General features: G+C 49.3%; 1 protein-coding gene across 3 annotated transcripts in view; it reads left to right on the top strand.

The window, feature by feature from the left end:
* The first annotated feature begins 4867 nt into the window (after positions 1 to 4867).
* TFEB (transcription factor EB) overlaps positions 4868 to 12285 on the top strand; it is an 87221-nt gene continuing 79803 nt past the window's right edge. For 2 of the 3 annotated variants that reach the window (XR_009456702.1, XM_059717480.1), the window contains exon 1: positions 4868 to 5046. The gene's annotated coding sequence lies outside the window, so the exon portion shown is untranslated. The remainder of the gene's footprint in view (positions 5047 to 12285) is intronic. The other variant, XM_059717479.1, reaches the window with a different exon arrangement.

Below are 12285 nucleotides of genomic sequence, written 5' to 3'. Positions count from 1 at the left end.
TGTCTACTCTTACAAATAAATTGCTATGAGTGAAATTGTCTTCTCTTTTCATTGGAGTTAGGTGAGTGAAGGTTTAATACAGATAATTGTGAGCGTCACAAGGCCCTGTCACACACTGAGTGGTAATTGAGTATAGAGCAGTGAGTTAAACTCTCCTACACGTTTATGGCTGGGGTTTCTAATGGGCCTGGACCTCAGCATCTGGCATTAAGAGCAGTGAAAAACCCCACTCCTGTGAAACACTGAATTTTGAAATAGTTGCGTCCTCTGTCAACTGGAAAGACCCTTTTCCACAGGGTTCTCATGGAGACACTGATACTTACTTAATTTCCAAGGGGGGTTGGGAAGCCTTATTCTCTGATGTATGGACTATGCTCTGAGGTTCTCTCTGTGCTGCTCTTGGGAAACAGCCGAAAACTTCCTGAGATATGACCCAAAGAACCTTGTCTGCCTATGTCCTTAGACCAACACGGCTACAACCTACACCCCCGAAAACTCCCGTGGTCCTTGCACTCTCTGTCTTTACCTCAAGGCACCATTGCTTGGCCTTTCACAGGCTTTGATTCAGTTTCCAGCTCAGACTGCATCCCCTCTCCTGGTTGAAACTACCCTTTTTTTTCCTTGGATGCTGCTGCAATCATACAAAGTTCTTCTGGATGGATTGTATCATTTTTTATTGCACCTTAGACATAACTGTATTATCCCTTCCGATCCTATATAATAACCTGTGCTCTCCATGTCTGTGGTTGCAAATACATTACACTGAAATGAATCAAAGTGGGTCTTGCTGCCTGTGGATTTTGAGCGATGACTAAGCAGATACATATTGCGGTTTTCATAAAACTGCATTCTCATGCATCAGCTGCTCTTTGGTTGCGTGGAAGAGGAAGTTGGATCTTTACATTTCTGGCCAGATTTCCATAACAGCTCAGCACTCAGACGCACTCGTGGAGTACAGCGGAGAATCCCCCACAGTCTTCATGTTAAAAAAAAAAAAAGCTGGTTGCTGTTCTGTCCTGAGCTCTTGCGAAACTCCCGCTCGTGCTTTTAGAAGCTGAAATGGGAGATGAACCTTTATGAAAAATGGATCGTTTCTATCCACCTGGAACATGCACTGTTCATTTTCCCACGGGGTTTCTAAAACTGCACTGGTAGCTCTTCCAGTCAGCGTTTCTAGACTTAGAGAACCACAAAGCCCGCTCTATAGTAATATTCCTTTGCCTTCAATAGATCTATGACTGTTTACAGTACTAGAGGATATGGCACTTGGATCTTCAAACACAGCTGGATTGGGGAAGGGTCACCTTGCAGTCCAGGCATCTGAGTCATATTGTGCATTTCACCCCAGACTAAGTGGCCCTGGATAAAACTCCTATCTTTAACAAGCTGAATATCTTGATTTTTGCTGAATTATGGCAAACTTTTTGCTGAATTATGGCAGGGGGCACGGTGCTCAGTACCTGTTAGGATTTGGCCTGTAACCCTTTAATTTAATTTTCCTTTTTTTTTGTATAGCAGAGATAACAGTGACCGACCTCACCGGGACTGAAAGGCTTGAGTTAATTATTATTGGTGGAGGTCACTGAGATTATCGCCAAGGCGTATGCTGAGCCTGGCCAGGTCAAGGAGTTACATACCACCCTGTGCACAGATTTGCAATCTGTGCTTGGAAAGCCAAGATTTTTTCATAAACATGAAAACTCAGATGTGAACAGTTCCATGCACAGTGTTAGGGATCAGGGGAGGATCCTTTGAAAAACGTCATCCTAAATGTTTTTTTGTGAGTTAAAAAACCCTGGAAAATACATTTTTGATTGGCCCAAACTCTGGGACGTAACTCATCTTCCGTATTTTCTCTGCTGCTTACAACCACAGGTAGGCATAGAGCTTTGCACACACCATAAAACATGATTCCTGCCTGGAGGAGTTTACAGGCTTTGGAGGTATTATACCTATAACTTCCTTTAGAAAGACATTCAGGCTGGATTTGAAGCATTTGCGAAGGGACTAAATAAAAAATATCAAGGAAAGAGAGTGCAACAGAACAACAACCTTTATATCTGTCCACAACTTTAGGAAAAAAATATCCCTTTTATAGTCTCTAAGTGAATCCCAGTGCTTCACTGTTCAACGATGTGCTACATTGCTATCAAGTCATAAATCAAGAGAGAAGGGAGCTCTGGATTTGAATTTCCTAAAGGTTTGGGGGCATTTGGATCCGTTCCAATGTGCGACCCTGTGTTGTAACATCCAGATGTCATCCTTCAAGAGAAATGGAGAGGGCAGTGGCTCTAGGTCACAATATACCCTCCGCGCAGGATTTTAACAGCATAATGATGATATGTGTGCGCTACTTTATTGCCATCTAGTGGCAATTCTGAGAAATCTGGCCAGCCGGCTGGCCATAAATTTGTTTCGAGCCTCAGTCCAGAGGTAGAAAAGCTGCTCTGAGTGATCGGACCCAATATACGCAAAGATATTTAGGGGAAAGCGGAGACAAACGTCCCATTCATGTCACTCACATGCGTCGGTACCTGGCACAGAGCTCCAGACTGCAACAGGTGACAAGTCCCCCTGATCCAGTCTCCTGCTCCTTCCTTTCTAAATTTAGTGGATCCTTCTGCATTTCAGGACTCAACCCCTCTACTCTTGGCTGCATTATACTTAGGAAGGGGGAACCCCTTCTTGGCTCCTTCAGCTCACGCAAGATCTTCGTTGTATAATGACACACGTTAGTATCGGTCGAGACATCCAGCCTTTGGCATTCATTCGATTCTGAGACCTCCTCTGGCATGCTCTCCCATGCACTAGCTGGGTTTTAGAAGACAGATTTTAAAGAATTTTATTTGGGATACTGAACGCAAAGAGGTGGATTTTCAAAACCATTCAGCCCCCAACAGTGAACTTGGAGGAACTTCAGGGAGTCCAACCCCATCTGGACAATGAACAATGTGAGCATTTTTGATGAAATAGCTACTTGGGAGGTGGAAATCCAGCCCTCTGGGGTGCTCTGCCGGGTCTGTGAGCACCAGACCTGGTGATTCCAGCATCAGTTCTGAGTCGTGTTTGACATGCGGAAAACTCGGGCCCAACGTGAAGGAGGCTTTCAGCAGTGTTTCCTCGTGTGTCCAGTCTCACTAACAGTATTTGGAATAATAGTCCTAATAAGTGGTAATACTACTGCTACTACTACTAATAACAACATCAAAATGTTCTTAGGTGCACCCCACTTTGATTCCTTCTCCACCCAAAGCTTAAAACCAAGTCCCGGGCAGTGATGGCAGCATTTCTAGGAGCAGTGGGTGTCATGCCTCATTATCCTCTACCTGATCTCTTCTAAACTCTTTGAGGGTGTTAATGACCCTCTCTTCTTTTTAATGGTCTTGATTTTTCCACCCATCCAGCTAGGCCTTGTTCTGCCCTTCTGCTCCCGGGGAGGAAGCTCCTATTTCACAGCTCTGCCGATTGTTTTTTTTGTTTAACTCATTCCAATGAAACAATAATTGATTTTGCTTCTATCTGAAACTGAATCCCACAGCCTTGGGCCCCTGGCGTATTAGTAATGCTTCTAGTTTATTTTTAGCTGGGGGAAAACAGGTGTTGTTTCACAGGTGACAAGGCACCTCACCCTCTGCACCCGGCTTTTCCAAATCCTGGATTCACCAACTTCTTTTCATTCCGGGTTTGTGCAGCTCCTGGCACAATGGGGCGCCTAGGTCCTACCGTAATGCAAACCAACTAAGTGCCCTGCTTGATTCTCAGACTAGGTTTTCTCTTGTTCACAGCATATAACTGCGCACCGAGAACAGAGGCACGATGCAACGGTTTGCGCACACAACACCAGGGCCTGGACTCCAACAAGGCAACCAAAAACCAACAGACGTTGCTACCGATGACCCAGCTCTTCCTCCAGGAACCAAGAAAGAAATGACAACCACCTTTTGATTTATAACGACAGAGTGGGTTGAAACGCTCTATGGCTGCGGGCCCTATAAGCAGGTAAAGACGTCCTTGTGTCCTTGTATTGCGGTAGCACAGGAGACCCAGCTCAGGGATCGGGCCTCCAGGGTGCCAGGCGCTGTACAAAACCAACACAGGAGCTTTTCCTCTCAACGCCTCTTTTCTCTCTCTTCTACTACGGATATTTCCCAGGGTTTGTTGGTTCCCTTCCCCCTGCTTCCTGCTACACGTGCCAGGGGGCTTGCAGAGCTCGGTATGCGGGGCAGGGGGTCGGACGCTTACAAACGGGTCCGGGGCCAAACAAGGTCGAGAACCACCAATTTAGACGACGGTTTGTCTGGCACACAGAGGTGACTTGTGGAGCGCCCTGCTCTAGGATTCCTTCTCCCTCCGAAAGTTTCCTTTTTTCACCGTCTTTAAATCTCCCCAAAGTTTCCTTTTTTCACCGTCTTTAAATCTCCCCAAAGTTTCCTTTTTTACTGTCTTTAAGTCTCCCCAAAGTTTCCTTTTTTACTGTCTTTAAGTCTCCCCAAAGTTTCCTTTTTTTACCGTCTTTAAGTCTCCCCAAAGTTTCCTTTTTTTACCGTCTTTAAGTCTCCCCAAAGTTTCCTTTTTTTACCGTCTTTAAGTCTCCCCAAAGTTTCCTTTTTCACTGTCTTTAATTCTCCCTGAGCCTGAGGAAGGGCGCGTGTGCCCGAAAACTTGCAGAAAAAGATACATTTTTATTTTAATCGCGGTTTCTTCGTTGGTTTAGTTCAAGGTCTCGTGTGCGAGCGTGCCCCGGCCCGGCTGCCGGCAGGCGGGCGGGCTGGGCGGGGAGGGGAAGCGGAGCCGCGGGAGCGGGACTACAGCGCCCGGCATGCAGCGGGAGGAGCTCGGCTCGCCCCGGCTCGGGCAGCGCAGCAGGTCCCGGCCCGACCCGGCGCGGCGCGGCGCGGCCCGCGGGGAGCGCTGCCCTCTCCCGGCCGCGGGGCAGGACGAGCGCGGCGCCGAGCGGAGCGGAGCGGAGCGGCGAGGCGCGGAGCGAGCGGGGTCGCCCCAGCGGTGCGCGGGGCCGGGCTGCGGCGCTGTGACCTTCACCGCGGGGTGAGTGCGCGGGGCCGGGTCGGGCCGCGCCGCGCCGCGCCGGGGCGGAGGCAGGGGACGGGGACTGGGACGGGGACGGCGGGAGCCACGATCCGCGCCCCGCGCTCCGGCCTCTGCCCCCCCCCGCCGGCTGGGCTGTTTGTAGCCCCCGCCCCCGGGGCCTCGCGTCTCCCATTGTACAGATGGGCAAACTGAGGCTCGGGGGGAGTTAGTTGCCGCTCTTCACGAGCCTAAGGCAGGTTGTTTCCAGACCCACTGGGCGCCCCATTATACAGGTGGAAAAACTGAGGTGCGGAGGGCGGGAGGGGTTAGCTGCTGCTCTTGAGCGGGCTGTTGCCTTGCCCCTTGCTTGCAGTGCGGCGGGGCCGCCTCTCCACCAGCCTAAGGCGGGTTGTTTTCAGACCCCCTGGGCACTCTCGTCTCTCATTACACAGATGGGAAAACTGAGGCACGGGGGGGGGGCGAAGCGGGGGCTGGCTGCCACTCTTGGGTGGGCCGTGGCTCTGCCCCTCACTGCGCGGGAGCCTAACGAGCAGGGATCCTGCTTGTCCCTGGTTTAAAAAAAATCCTGTTTTTGGTTTAAAAAAAAAAAAAAAAGGTAACCCCAAATACATGTTTTTCCATGATTAAATTGAAACGCCACATATGTGTGTGTGTGTGTGTATGTATGTGTATATATGTGTATCTATATATATATATATGTGTGTGTGTATATGTTTGTATATGTGTATCTATATATATTATGTGTCTGTGTGTATGTTTGTATATGTGTATCTCTATGTGTGTGTTTGTATGTGTATGTATACACACACACACACACACACACCTATATATGAGCGGTGTTTCATTTTAATCATGGAAAACATTGATTTGGGGTTACTTTTTTTAAACCAAAAACTGGGGATTTTTTTAAAATCAGAGAATATGTGGATTTGGGGTTACTTTAAAAAAAAAATCCCCAATTTTCGGTTAAATAAAAAGAAACCCCAAATCCACATGTTTTCTGTGATTAAAATGAAGCACTACTAATCTCTCTCTCTCTTTAAAATAACCCCCAACACCACATTTTTCCATGATTAAAATGAAACACCAGTACATCTATCTCTATCTAGATAAAAATACAGATATACATCTATATGTAGTGGTGTTTCATTTTAATTATGGAAAAATGGCTTTGGGGTTCCTTTAAAAAAAATCCCCAATTTCGGGTTTAAAAAAAAAAAAGTAACCCCAAATTCATATTTTTTTCATGATTAAAATGAAACACGCCTAATATATAGATATAGATATGGTAGTCCTTCATTTTAATCATGGAAAAATGTAGATTTGGGGTTACTTTTTTTTAACCCAAAATTGGGGATTTTTTTAAAATCTGAGAAAGCCAGGATCGCCGCTGATGACACCGCGCAGGAGCATGGCGGTTGCAAGCCGTGTGGATAGCTTACTGCGCAGTGTTATTTTGTTATCTCATGAAAAAACCATGCGCCGGGGCTACTGCGCAGTAACTTTAGGACGGCGCGTTTGGTTAGGACTTTATTAAGCAAGCACTAAGGTCAGTGCGCAGTACCTACGGTGCATGAATGAATGTGTAGACATGCCCAGGGAGTGCAGGACTGGACTGACTCCCAGTTGGTGTTTGTAGTTGGACCCCGGGTGCTCGGGGCAGTCCTGAATTTTGAGCCAAGAGAAGCCAAGGTCTCCATGCGCCAGCTGGGGCGTGAGGCGGGGTGGGAACTCAATGAACCCTGCCTGCCAGGCCGGCTCTGACCTCGACCTCTCAAACCCTCTGTGCGCAAGCCAGACGCGGGGCAGGCCCGCTTGCCTCGCTGGGACGGCACCCCTCTGTACAAGTATTTGAACGGCAGCTTCGGCTCTATTAATGAATTAATGAATTGCACAGCAGGAAGTGTTGCGACAGTTCCCCAGGACGTCTCTTCTAGCCCCCGGCCAGTCAGCTGATGGGGAAATTTCCCTTTTTTTAAAGTGTGGGTTATTCTGACTTTTCCTGAGTTGTTCTTTGTTTGTCTCAATGCTCAAGATTCTGCAAATGACCCAGGGACTTTTGCATGAACCGATAGCTTGGCCCTAGAGAAGACCCGGTGATCTTACTTCAAGTCAGTTGAACAGATGGCAGATGCTTACAGGAGTGTTGGGGGTTTTTTTTTCTCCACCCCCACCTCTTCTTTTAATTTTCTCCGCAGCATTTGTTTGACTTCATGCAAGGCTGCTCCCGTGCAGGGCTGAGGGTTGGAAGGGGCTGCATGAGCCTGGCCCTGTTCTTCGAATTACGGAGGCTGGGTTGCCACCGAAGCGTGTTTTAGGTGGGTCTTGTAAAAAAAAAAAAAAAAAAAAAAGTGCTGTGGCTTCCCTTTCCTCCAGAGAGTTTATCCCTTCGAACCCAGCGCGCTTGGGGAACAGGATCATTCAGGCTTGAAAGCAGCAGATCTTTGCTGACCGGAGCTCTAGCTGTCTGGTTCCAGTTGCAAAATATGCAATGTGACTTCGTGGGCAGCTGGTTGTACCTAGGTAAATTTTGCATTGGCAAAAGGCGCTGCATTGCCACAGAGCAGCCCTGCCGGACGGGTGGTGCCCACGTTTCTGCGGATATGAAGCAGCCACCTTGAAAGCCCTACAGAGGCTCGGGAAGAGCAGGAGCCACGTGAGCTGGGTGACGGGATATGCAGCGCTGGTAGGGAACGCCAAATCCCAGCTCCCCAAAGTGAGAGCCGTGATGCAGCTTAGGCAGAAAGGCTTGGCAGTGGGTCGCTTGCTGATGCCAGAAAGGTCTAGGATCTTGGAAAGCCTGACGGACGGTTTGTCCGACTCCAGGACGCTGTGTGTCCCAGAAGATTGCACCCCTCCTCTCTCTGCCGTGGGCTGACCACAGTGAATGCCATTACCACTATTTGATCCCATTCTCCGGTGGCTCCTGCTTGTGTATACACAGATATAATTAGCAACTGTCTGCTCTTGCTTTAGGGCTATTTGCAGAGGACAGTGAGGCCTGGTTTTCAAAGGCATGCGGGGCTCACCTCATTCAAGGGCTGGCCCTTATCAGTAGGAAACAGGGCCAGGGTGTGGCGAATCGTGACAGCGTGAATCTAGTTTCCATGTGTTTTGTGTTAAGGCCGTGTGGTTTTGGTCCATAACAGCAGGATGTGACTTGGTGGTTGAAATCAGGCCTCGCCTCCCAGCCTGCGCGGAGGTTTCCGAGCTGCCTGCTGGAGACGGCAGACTTTCTCTTCCCTTTCCAGAACGGGTTGCCGGGAGCCGTGTTTCCTTGTGACTAAAGCAATGAATCATGCGCGTGTGTTTGTGTTTGGGGCCGGGAGGTCAGTGTGGTGCTTTGCTGAGATAGAGGTAAAATCTGACTCAGTGCGATGAGTGGCAAACTCTGCCGTACAGCACTACCAGGGCTGCTGTAGGAAGCGAGAGGTGGCAGAGGCAAGGCGAGAAGCTTCCCCTGTGCCACCTGGGGTTTGTGGGCATAGCCCTAAAATGCCCACCTGCTTTTCCCTCCTGCTGGGAAACCTGGTGCTTTCATGATGTAGCTTTTGTGGTGCTGTGTTGTAGGCTCCCGTGCTGCCCCCTGATTAAATAGGGGGCTGGGAGCCTCCCAGAGGGATCGCGGTGCCCCGGCTTGTGCAACAGCAGGGCGGGACGCCGTGCGCGCTGCTGGAAAGGTTGGGAAGCAGGAGGCCGAGCGTGGCTTTGTGTTGTCTTTGTCCCAGCGCTTTGTGCTGCACACGGGGCTGGGATGAGCGCTGGTAGGGGAGGTGGTGGGCTGTGTCCCAGGCAGCTCCGAGTTGCGGTGCCGGTGAGCACTGTGGGGCATTTGGTGTGGCACCTCTCCAGCCCTGCCCTGGCGAACGCTGCATTAAACTGGGCTGCATTCAGCGCCATGCTGCTCTCCGGCGCATCGTTCCCCATGACTTTGCCTGGGGTTTGGTTAGTGCTTTAACAGTATCATACGTGAGGTTTATAGGGTCTCTTAGCATTGGCAGCTGGCAGGGGGACTGGCTATGAGCCGAGGTGGAGAACTACAGATCGTAAGGTGTGTGGCAGAGCTGGAAGGGCACGTCCATGCTAAGGTGATGAGAGCCGAATAAAGACTTCTACACAGAAGAGTGATAGGACCCATTAGGAACTGGACTAGGCTCTTCTTACAGCAGTGCCCATGTGGCTGTTATCTCTCAGTCCCTCTCTCCCTGTTTCTGTCCCTAAATATAGATTATTTGTCAATGTACCACGGAGATTAGATAAAGGGCAATGACCTCCATGAAATAAAGACAACTGGAATGACACTGGCTTTCATCAACGCTTTGATTTCTTCTATATATTAATTGTGCATGCAAAACTGATAATCCTGGTCTCTGTACCTGCTTATAGGGCCTGCCATTGTGTGGCATTTGCACCCCCCCCCCCCGGTGTAGTTTTAAACCAAATAGTGGTGGTGGTGATTTCTTTCTTGCTTCCTGGAGGAAGAGCTCAATACATCAGTAGCAATGTCTTTTGGGGCGCTTGTACACATTATGCATTATGGTTTTGGGCTGCCTTGTTTGAATACAGACACTTGAGTGCACAAACCGTTGTGTTGCACATCTGTCTGTGAGTGGGAGTGCGGTTGGTTATATGCTGTGGGCAAGGGACAGAAAGCCTAGTCTCAGAACTGAGCATAGCATTTAATTGTTTTTTTTCTTTGCATTGCAGTCAAACCTAGGAGCCCAAGTCATGGTCCAGTTGTGCTAAGTGCTTTGCAAACTCAGAATGAAAAGGCATGCATAAAGAGTTTGCAGTCTAGCGGTTTGTCTACACACGGAGTTGTCCCTAGTTAACTCTGTGTGTGGACACTCTTCTGGAATACAAGTGCCTTGCTCCTGTTTAGCTGGAAAGGCATAATGGGTGGAAGCAGGAGGGTAGAAGGAACCACAGGGTCTTGTAGCAGTGAGGTCTGCAGATCAGGTCCTGCCGCCAAGAGGGCTCCAGCTCCTGCTCTCACTGAGTCCCCGAGTCCTTGCCTGTGGGCCGGTCCCTTCCCTCTTCTGATGGGCTATGGTCATGGTGAGAGGTGACAGTGGCAGAGAAAGAGTTGATCTTTCAGGGAGCCAGAGCTAATCCCACTCCAGCAGGGATTTGTGGGCTTCAGAGTACAAAACCTGTCAGGCTTTTGAGACTGCTCAACATGCTGCTGATCTTCCATCCGAGTTCCCGCAGACATCTCCCACCCCCCCGCCCAGGACTTTCAGCTGCCTTCATTGAAGTCAATAGCCAAATTCTCATTGATTTTTAACAATGCCCCTGTCCTGGGTACATGCATATTCCTAGGCAGGTGCAGCAAGGGACGGAGGTACCCATCGCTTTGCTTGCCTGTCTAAATAATAATGCTTTTTCCTAATGAAGGAGGGAGGCAGAGGAAGGCCTGTTAAGGGCCCTCACTGGAAATGCTCTGTAAGCAGCCCTCCACCCGAAATAATTGCCCACCCCTGACCTAGAGGGAAAGGGTTGGGAGAGGAAACGGGCCCAGGAAAGGGAGGTGACTTGGCCAGGGTCATGCAGCAGGGCAGTGGCAGGGTTGGAAATGGAGTCCAGGTACCCCAGCCACCCACCCCCACGCTGCCTGTCCTTAGTGTGCAAAAGCTCCATCCAAGCCTGTTTTTCCAGGCCTTGCAAGATGGCAGGAGCTGGGATTTTCCAGAGCAGGAAGCCCCTCTCTGTAAAACTCCCCCATGCAAAAGATTGACAAGAGCCTGGGTGCTTTCCCAGGCCCAATTCAGGCTGACTTGTGATAGTCACTTCCAGACAGCGGCCTTCACGGCAGAGGGTTTCCTTTAGGAACGCTATGGGTGCCGAAGCCCTTGTGCTCAGCACTTTACAGTATTGCAAGAGAGCTTGGCACAGTGGGAGGCTTGGAGCGGGGCTAACAAAGCAGCACGTTACTGGGGGATCATGCAGCAAGCAAGCATATATGAGGACCTGGCAGCTTCTGTGGCTCTGGACAGGGACGTGAAACAGCTCACTTGTCCCTGGAGAAGCACAGCATGGGGGAAACCTGGAGTTGCAGGAACTAAGTCTGTGACGTGTGGGTGGAGCAGTGTGGTCACATCCTAAGGCTGAATGACTACAAACACTTTAGCAGCAAGAGTTGGCCCTGTCATTGCTGACTTCTTTGAAAATGGGACATTTTCGAGCTGAGCCCTTGAAATGCCAGGGACAGGGCAGTTTGATCCCCCTCAACTACACCACGAAGCAACCACTTGGTTGAAACAGCATGAACGTGCATCTCCATGCCGGTGTATCGCATCCTCCCAGCCGTCAGAAGCAGCAGAAGGCAATTCCCGCCACTTCAACCTTACTTCCCCGTTGGAAATTGTTTCCCAGGAAACATCTACTGGTGAGCCACTTAATGACTACGAGGAAGATGAAAGCTGGAGAGGGCCATGCTAGAGAGCCCAAGATTGCCGTTCTTATCTTAATAGCAGGAAATGCTTTCTGAAGTGGTGGCAGAGAAGACTGAGTTGAATGCATTGAGAGGCAGAGGGATTTTTTTTCTCCTTGAAGTCTCACAGAGACGGGAAGCATGCACTAGTTCTCTCCTCCATGCAATCCCTACCCAGCAAGGCGCCCCTGAAGGTCCCTTGGGATTGATAATGTCAAGCCTCTGCCATGTGGTGGTAGATTTTGAGGTGGGAGGAATCAGCCAGGCAGAGACGGTGTGTTTCTTAGTGAGATTGGGTTTGTTGAAATGCATGCATTAGGAACCCAGTGCTTACAGATGGCATTCAGACAGTCCCTTCTGTCCACAATTTTGGACTCAATGCCCATGCTGTGTTCTCAGGAAGCAACTCAACACCTGGAGCTATATCTGGTTAGAGAAAGGGAGCAACCGCTGCATAGACGTATTCCCAATGCAGTATAAAAATCAACCTATCCCAGCACATACAGCCTGCTGGAAAATGCTTTTTAACCAGAGAGCAACTCACCGTTTCCAACAGCACCACGCAAAATGGCTTCTCTTCAAAGACACGACTGGCATGTTAAAAAAAAGATCTTGCAAGACTGTGCAACCTTGCCACCAGTCCCATGGTAATAACAGCTCTCATTTATATAGCACCCGTTGCCTCTGAGAAACCAAAGTGCTTAACACACTGCTTCCACCTTGCCTCTGCTAATCGAAACGTATAGCAGAGTGAACCTATAAATATGGAACTATATAAAAAAAAAAAAAAAAAAGGAGAAAGA

This window comes from Alligator mississippiensis, chromosome 14 (assembly GCF_030867095.1).
Source record: "Alligator mississippiensis isolate rAllMis1 chromosome 14, rAllMis1, whole genome shotgun sequence".
Taxonomy (NCBI): Eukaryota; Metazoa; Chordata; order Crocodylia; family Alligatoridae; genus Alligator; species Alligator mississippiensis.
The sequence above is the reverse complement of the archived record's forward strand: the minus strand, read 5'-3'. Positions and strand labels throughout refer to the sequence as shown.